Below are 7,858 nucleotides of genomic sequence, written 5' to 3'. Positions count from 1 at the left end.
CAGCACAACAGGTTAGGCATGTCTCAGTCTGTTTTCAGTCACAGAACACTATAGGATTTGTTAACTGGCATAGATATAGCTTGCACTGTCATAGTGCTATCAAAACACAGATTGTGGAAACCATGGGTATTAAGCTAGCTACATAAACATTAAAACTACATTTAGCATAACAATCAGCTATTCTCACAGAAAATAATACTTCAAAAGAAAAAAATAAAGATATCCAAAATATTATGATAAAAGATAGAAGTCAGAATAATTAAATACATCAATTATTTCTGTTCTGGATATAGTAACAAAAGGATTTGGAAAGCTTTACAGAAATGGGATTTCTGAACTATGTTGATGCTTTCCAATTCCTCATTCAGAGGCAACCTCTGGATCTAGGATGAGGAGTAATTAGCCACAGTACTGGATGAAGGTGAGTGCTATCAGTTGCAATACCTCCCCTTAACTCAATAGATAGATGCCATTGGATGGATGTCTGGGAGCTACAGCTCCCAGACCATTTTAAAGAAAAACTTGGATCAACTTACAGTAATCTAACCTGCAGAAAACACTTATTTTTAATACACTAACCCCCCCATTTTTTTACTGTGAGGGTGGTCAAACACTGGCATGGGTTGCCCAGCGTCTTCATCCTTGGAGATATTCAAAACTCCCGACTGCTCAAGCTGACCCTCCTCTGAGCTGGGAGGTCGACTAGATGATCTTCAGAGGGGCCTTTCAGCCTCTTCCATTCTGTGATGAATAAAACCAGTTAGTGGATCTATATTGCCTACGTCAGGGAGCCCAAAACATGTGAAAACTTCTCTCCAATTCCTCATTTCTTATAATGAGATAATCTAAGAGATGAACTTTAGATCCAAGTAACATGAAAATAATTGGTTTGTGACGTATTATTTGACAATCAAAGACTGAGGGACATAAGAGGTAAGCAGTAGGAACGTGCAGTACAGTCAGGGCTGGGGAAACGCATTATTTCTGCCTCTTTCAGCAGCAGCTAACTGTTAGACCACCTGGATCTGTTTCTTGGTATGCACATAAAAAGCAAAAGGTGGGAGTGTGAGAGAAAATAACTACAGCGATATAAGACAGGACAAGTGAAACCAAAATACATATGCTCATCAATCATTAAATGTGGATTAGCTGCAAAAGAGCACTCATAAATGCAGTCCATACTTCCTAACAGGGATTCCACTCTCATATGAAAAGGTTTGGAACACATAATGAAATAGCAAGAGACGGGTGTCACAAATCTATCAAGTCACATGGTCGGCGAGTGATCTCTTGCCAAGAATTGCATGAACCACTTCAACAAACACTTAAAAATGAGGCAGATGAGGTCTGAAGGAAAGATCTTGTAGCACTTCCAAACCAGAAAGAAGGTCACAGTTGAGCAGATGATGAAAGAGAAGGAGCAACCAAGGAAAATTAAAGAATGTGGAAAATACACTCTTCTCTCAAAATCATTAGGGGAAAGAAGGCATTTTTGTTATTGCACTTTTAAGAAGACCATTTTCAGAAGAGTGTGCACATTTTCTATAGTCTTCAGACACAAGCTCTTCCCTGTCAGGAAGAAAGAATTCATTCAGGTAAGTTTAACTCTACCAAAAATATCCCTTAAAGTATGCCTGCTAGCATACTTTAAGCCCAATGCCCTAAGTTCCCAGAAATCTTAGCATCAATATTCTGCATTATGCTGCCTTCATTTTAGGGTATTCAGGGCCCCTCATTTAGTAGATAGTCTGGTAAACCTTGCTGCTGTAGTGTAAATTATGACTTGCATGTTCTGTCCTTCTGAAGGAGGCTGCTGCCACCACAGCAAAGCCAGCACAAGGGAAAATGTTCCCAGATTGGAGGTGATCTAGTGCACAGATCAGTCTTTTGACACTTTCAGTAATATCCTTCAGTAATAATGCTATGCTGATGTAAACTGTTACCACCTGCATATATTCCTCCTGATGAGAGAAACTGGCAAACAGTAATGCGTGCCCACAGCCCTTCACTCCAGCACAAAGCTACTGCCCTTTGCTCTGCCAGTGAAGGTGGCTTTGAGCTAAAATGACAGACACTAACTAGAGTAGCTGAGTGGGCACCTGGTCTCTTCTGATGGCTATGTCAGACCATCCTACTCTAGGTAATGCTGGGCATGATGGTGCTTTAAAAGATCATGACTTGCAGGTCACATCTGTCATTCATAAGAGTAAACCTACCTCCATCTACACTATAAGTAAATTGAAGGGCTTTGCTCTGCAGTAAGTGATATGCAGGCCCTTGTTCTGTTCCATCAGTGGCACAGTCAGGGCAGTTGAGCTCCCTGTACTACCACAGCTCAATTCCCCAGAGCTTGCTGCTTGGACTGAACTAACCTAGTGGAAAATCTCTTCATTTTCCTTATCAAAACTGAGGAAAAATAATTAAGCAATAAAACATTGCAAGGATCTGCTTGGGAGTGTGTGTTGTAATGCCCTGGAGAAGGAGGCAGAATTAGCTAACATTGCTAATGACACTTGGTTGCTTTGGATATCAAGTCCAACAGAAATGATTCTAAGAATCTGCAGGTAAGATTTAATGCAGTCAGCAGATGAACAGCCCAGCAGCTGTTGAAAATGAATCTGTGCAAACATATGTATAAACACTGACACAACTGTCTACACTAAATAGTGGTAATTTTTGAACAAGCATCCTGAGAATGAAACCCAGAAAATAGAGTCTACCCCTCTTATTTACCACAAAAGTCCCAAAAAGAGAACAAGTCAAGAATTACCAAGTACTTTACATGCAGTTACTCCTGCTAATATAAGAGACTAGTCCTACTTTATAGACTTTAAATTAATCTGCTGTGAAAATCAGAGGGTTTACTGATCATCCTACATACATTATATAATGGCTTAGGAACTTCGCAGCCCTTTCTACACATTTTTCCTCAATATGAGATACTGGTCACTGGGAATGATGGAAGAATGGTTTAACTCAAGTAACAAATGACACGCTTCCATCACACACTAAAGTGTAACTGAAAAAAAACCAACTCAGGATGCTGAAAGTTTTTAAAAATTATTAAACTAATTTGAAATATCACGTAAATAATATTTCACCAATAGGTTGCCACCTTCTTGATTTGATCCCCTTCTGTTTATGAAGTGAGATAGAATTTTGAGTTAAACTATGGCTTGCTGTTTTCCTGTAAGACTCCCACCTTGTTCAGCACACATCATGCAGTGCTTCCTGGCTAATCAGTTATTCAATCAATTGTTCAGTAATCAATACTTTACATGGTATTCACAGCTCAAAGCGTGGCTCCGTACCTTGTTTATTTCATCTTATTTTCTGAATTCACTGATGGTCTACATGACCTGATTATCTAAGTACCCATCTGAATTCTTCAGAAACAAGAATGAATTTACTTCATAGCAGCCCATTTTGCAAATGGTGTACTTTTATTACTTCTATTTTATACAATGGCAAATTGAGGTACGGAAAGATTAACGTCAAGTATCTCCAATAACTTTTGCTTGAAGTTATTCTGACTGCTCAGAAACAAATAATACAATTCTTTTCAGAGACTCCTTAAAGTATAGGTGATACGTTGATTTCACCTGTGCTTGCAAAAGCTTTGCATTTCTGCAAATCAGACTGAGGTACTCAAGATGGAGACCACAAAATAAGGAACATGAAAACAAATGATTGCTTATGAAAAATCTATTTTAACTGACCGGCTTCTCATCAGACAGGAAATATGCAGAGGCAAGAAAAACAGCTCTGGTTGATCAGGGTAGCATTCAACTGTCAGCATATGAATCTCCTTTTTTTATTCCGGTTTCTAGCATTAGTCACTATACTTTTTCCATTTTCCTCAACAAACAAGGCAAGGATCCTTTTTAGAAAAATAACTCATCCACAGAACAGAGTCCAATAAAAAGCAATATTGTTTGAACTAAAGGCCAGAGTACAACAAGTGCATGTAAGAATGTCAAACTGCAAGGGCAACCACCAATAATTCATGAGGGTTTAACAGGGAAGCTATTAAAACCAAAGAAAAATACTTGCTCGATAAAGTATAAGTCTTAAAATCATGGTCATCTCCAGACCTAAAACACAATACATCACCCTGCCACTTCACCTAAAATAGAAACAAATAACCCCAGCAGATTAAACTTGCCTTTATGGAGAAGTGTAGGAAGAGGTTGGGACATCCTTGTTGCAGGTAGATTTTATGGGTATTTCTTCAGATCAGGAAAGGTTCAAAAAAATCTTCTGCTCCATTCCAGATCAGCATGTGCTCTAACAAGCTGTTATAAGAAGCAGGAAACACACAGGTTCAACAAAGGACTGAGCAAAGTTCTCTGCAAAACAAATCTCTTAAGGAAAGGGCAGTGCCTGTAACAGAAACAATTTTAACCAAGAAATCCAGTTTTCTATATTTCCTCATCCTGAACACTGCCTTCTTTTTCTGTTCAGTAATTACTGTTCTTGTAATAATTGTGATTAGTTTTATTTTTTTTTCTTTCTCACAGTGCACAATAGCCACCACTAATTCATCCTGTAACTGACATAGCTGGGACCAACTTTTCATCAAGATCAGCACTGCATCCACAAAATATACATGAGCACTTATTGTACGTACAAACATGCTCGTAAAGAAGCACATAAGCAGAATTATACAATTTGTATGCAAAGATGTGGGTTTCCAAGGGCAGCATTTTACCATTAGATTGCAGGTAAAATGTACCTTCAAACATGTACCCACTTTTAACTAATTTGTACCTTAATGAAGAATAGCAATGAATGTTTACTTCATAAAATAGCTGAACCTAGCAGTACTGCTTTTTAAAGAACAGTTCTAGAAAGTGTGGTATGTTTTGCATTTACAATTTAACTGTGGTAACACTCAGAAAAGACAATACAGGTACTTGCAGTTCCTACAAATTCACCACAGACCACACTTCTCTCCACAATTCCCTCTTGACTATCATATCTCTGTGTTTATACCATGCCCACATTGGTAATGCCAGATCCTTTTGTGCAGCATGTAATAAAATATCCTGACATATTTCACGTTCTATTTCATAGAAGGCCTACCAGGAGTTATATCTTTCGTGTTTATCCTTTAATTAGTTGGTATCATCACATGATATGTTTGGACTAAAACTTTAGAATAATTTTTCAGCTCGAATTATTGGGAACAGGGTGGCTAAGAACAACTATATTTACCTGTATTAGAATTTGACCAGGATGCTCCGGCAAATACTGATATTTAAAAATGTATCAGTCTGCGCTTGATTTGTACTTCCCTCACTTTCGATGTATTATTAAACACAATGATATTACCCTATTAAAAAGAAAAAAAACAAAACCACAAACCCTAAACAACAAAGACATGCTCCAGCAAATTGAACACCACAACACGTGCAACAACTGCTCCATCTGTCCGGCCAAAGAAAACAAAACCAGGAGGTGAGTGACAATACTGCACACTCAATCTGCTTAACCTTTAGCATAATCCATGGCAGAGTTTAGGGCACAGCCAGCACTTCTGCAGCAGGCTTCTCCTTCCCGCCACCTTCTGGGGTCAGCCGAGGACACCTCAGCAGGCTCGACACCTGTGGACTGCCTGCACCCCAGTGCATGTGGCATTTAGCCTCATTTTCACGTCGTAAAAGCATGCTGACAGGTTGATATGGAGCCTTCAAAGGGCTCGGAAATGGGAAAAAAAAAATCTACACAAAAAATAACCTAAATGATGCTGTAGAGCAACAAGTCATGACCCGGGGGCGACGAAGCTGGAGGCACCTGTCACTGCCACCCAAAGCTCCACCACCGAGGCCCAGGCCGAGTGGCTTGCGAAATACACATACAAAAATAAATATATGCGTATACACGTTCATATATGTGTATATATATGTATACACATGTGTGTGTGTGTATACATGTATATATATACACACACATATGCATATATATGGATATATATGTGTATTTAATACATATGTATAGATATATAATATATATGTATACATGTGTGTACACGTATATATATACACATACGCATATGTGCGTGTGCATATATACTTATACATATGTGCATACAAACTCTTAAAAGAAATTGTATTTAAAACGGCTTTCGAGCTGAACGTGCGGTAGCTGCACGAGCCCCCAGCGGCCCCGCCGCGCTCCCCCCGGCTCGCAGTGCCCCCTGCGGCCGCCCAGCGCCGGGACACCCGCACGGGCTGCCGGGTGCCGCCGCCCGCCCGCTCCGGCGCCGCTCCAGCGCCGCTCCCCGCCCCTCAGCCGCTTCCCGCCGCGTCCCGGCGGCCCCCAGCTCCCTTCGGCCGCGCCTCTGCCGGGACATCGCGCCCTGCCCGGGAACGTTAAGGGTCTGGCTCCCGATAAAAAAAAGCGTCAATTACCAGGAGTGGGGTTCGAACCCACGCGGACATGCGTCCATTGGATCTTAAGTCCAACGCCTTAACCACTCGGCCATCCTGGTGCAGATACCGGGAGCGCTCCCGGTCGCTCCTACATCCATGGCCGCACTCCCGCCCGCCCCCTGGGCCCCCCTCGATCCTCGGGGGTACCTCCTCCCCCTCCGCGCCCCCCCCGCCTTTATTCCCAGCGCGGAGCGAGCGGGGCGGTGCGCGCGGGCGGCCTCTCCCGGCGGCAGCGGGAGGAGGGCGGGCAGGGCCCGGCGGGGAGCGCTGCTCCGGCCCTGAGCCCTCCCGGGGCCGCGATAGCCCGGGCCGGGCCCTCCCCCGCCGCCTTCGTTCCGATGGGCGCCGGGCCCGGAGCGGAAGGGGGAGGCGGGGGAGGTGCGCGGGGCTGGCACGGGCCCGCCCCTGAGGGGAAAGCGGGGCGGGCGGCGCTGGGCCGGGGCGGTGAGGTGCGAGGGCTGCGGGCACTGCGGGGCAGGGGCAGTGCGGGCTCGGACCTCCTCAGAGTGGGGAGGGAGGGCCGCGGTGCCGGCGTGGATCCTCGGCGGCGTAAGAGGGCTGCAGAGAGGTCGCGCCCGTAAGGCACCGGCACTTTATTACTCCCGTACAAATGTTTCCTGGAATGTATCTTCCTTGCTCGTAGAAGGAAGGAGAACCAAAACCGCTAAAGTCCAAAGGTATCAGTTACGCTTATTTAGGAGAAAACTATTGCGGGGAAAGATTTTTTTTTTTTTTTTTGCCGGTCGCCACTGAACGCCTGGGCTACGGAAGCACCTATCGCAGTATCCCCAGTTACTGCCTGCCCTGAGACCTCCCCCTTCTTCCCTGCGTCAGATGGGGAATGGGAAGGTGTCCCTTCTCGGGCCTTCCCCCTGGCACTGGGTCCCAGTCTCGCTCCCTGTGCTATTTTTTCAGCGGGGAAAATGGACATCCTTCACCCCACCAAACTTTGCCACCTGTGAGCCTGCCCTTGAGGTATAAGGAACATATTCCGTACAGCGCAGGCCGAGGACTCTGGACTGTGCCAGCCTCCAGCAGACGAGGAGGCGTGCGGAGACCATCTGCTTCCGCATGGGCAGAACAGGAGCACGCCCCCTGCTCGGTTGTTGGACAACCTGGTTGTCCGTACCCTCCTGTCAGGGGTCTGGGTCTCGAATTTGCAGGTGTGGGTGGTGCCTGAACCCTTCGGCTGTGAGTGCTCAGAGCCCCCCAGTATGCTAGGCACGCTTGTGAGGGAAAATGCCTCTAACATACCGTACAGGTGAATTGTTAATATTTTATACATGAAGAGCTACGCTTTACTTGGAGAAGTTTCTCCCAGGACACGTGCCAGAGATACCTGCACAAGTGTGTCCATAGTCTGGGGCCTTCACTTTGAGGAAGCAATTGTTCCACTGCCATTTCTCCAAAACTAAACCCGTGAT

The 7,858-nt window shown here is 44.3% G+C and overlaps 1 long non-coding RNA gene and 1 other non-coding gene across 2 annotated transcripts; both read right to left on the bottom strand.

Annotated features, from left to right (window-relative positions):
* Window positions 1-4,167: 4,167 nt before the first annotated feature.
* Window positions 4,168-6,561, bottom strand: LOC120323510. The gene is made up of 3 exons (XR_005564025.1): window positions 6,414-6,561; window positions 5,218-5,335; window positions 4,168-4,295 (listed from the first exon to the last, which is right to left on the bottom strand). It is a non-coding gene; the product is annotated as an uncharacterized LOC120323510 (long non-coding RNA).
* Window positions 6,411-6,493, bottom strand: TRNAL-UAA. The gene has a single exon. It is a non-coding gene; the product is annotated as a tRNA-Leu (tRNA).
* Window positions 6,562-7,858: the final 1,297 nt, after the last annotated feature.

The sequence above is a fragment of the Pipra filicauda genome, unplaced genomic scaffold (genome assembly GCF_003945595.2).
Source record: "Pipra filicauda isolate LSUMZ 115617 unplaced genomic scaffold, ASM394559v2 scaffold277_size1012519_pilon, whole genome shotgun sequence".
In the NCBI taxonomy this organism is placed as follows: domain Eukaryota; kingdom Metazoa; phylum Chordata; class Aves; order Passeriformes; family Pipridae; genus Pipra; species Pipra filicauda.
Note: the sequence above shows the minus strand (reverse complement) of the source record. Positions and strands in the feature narration are given on the sequence as shown.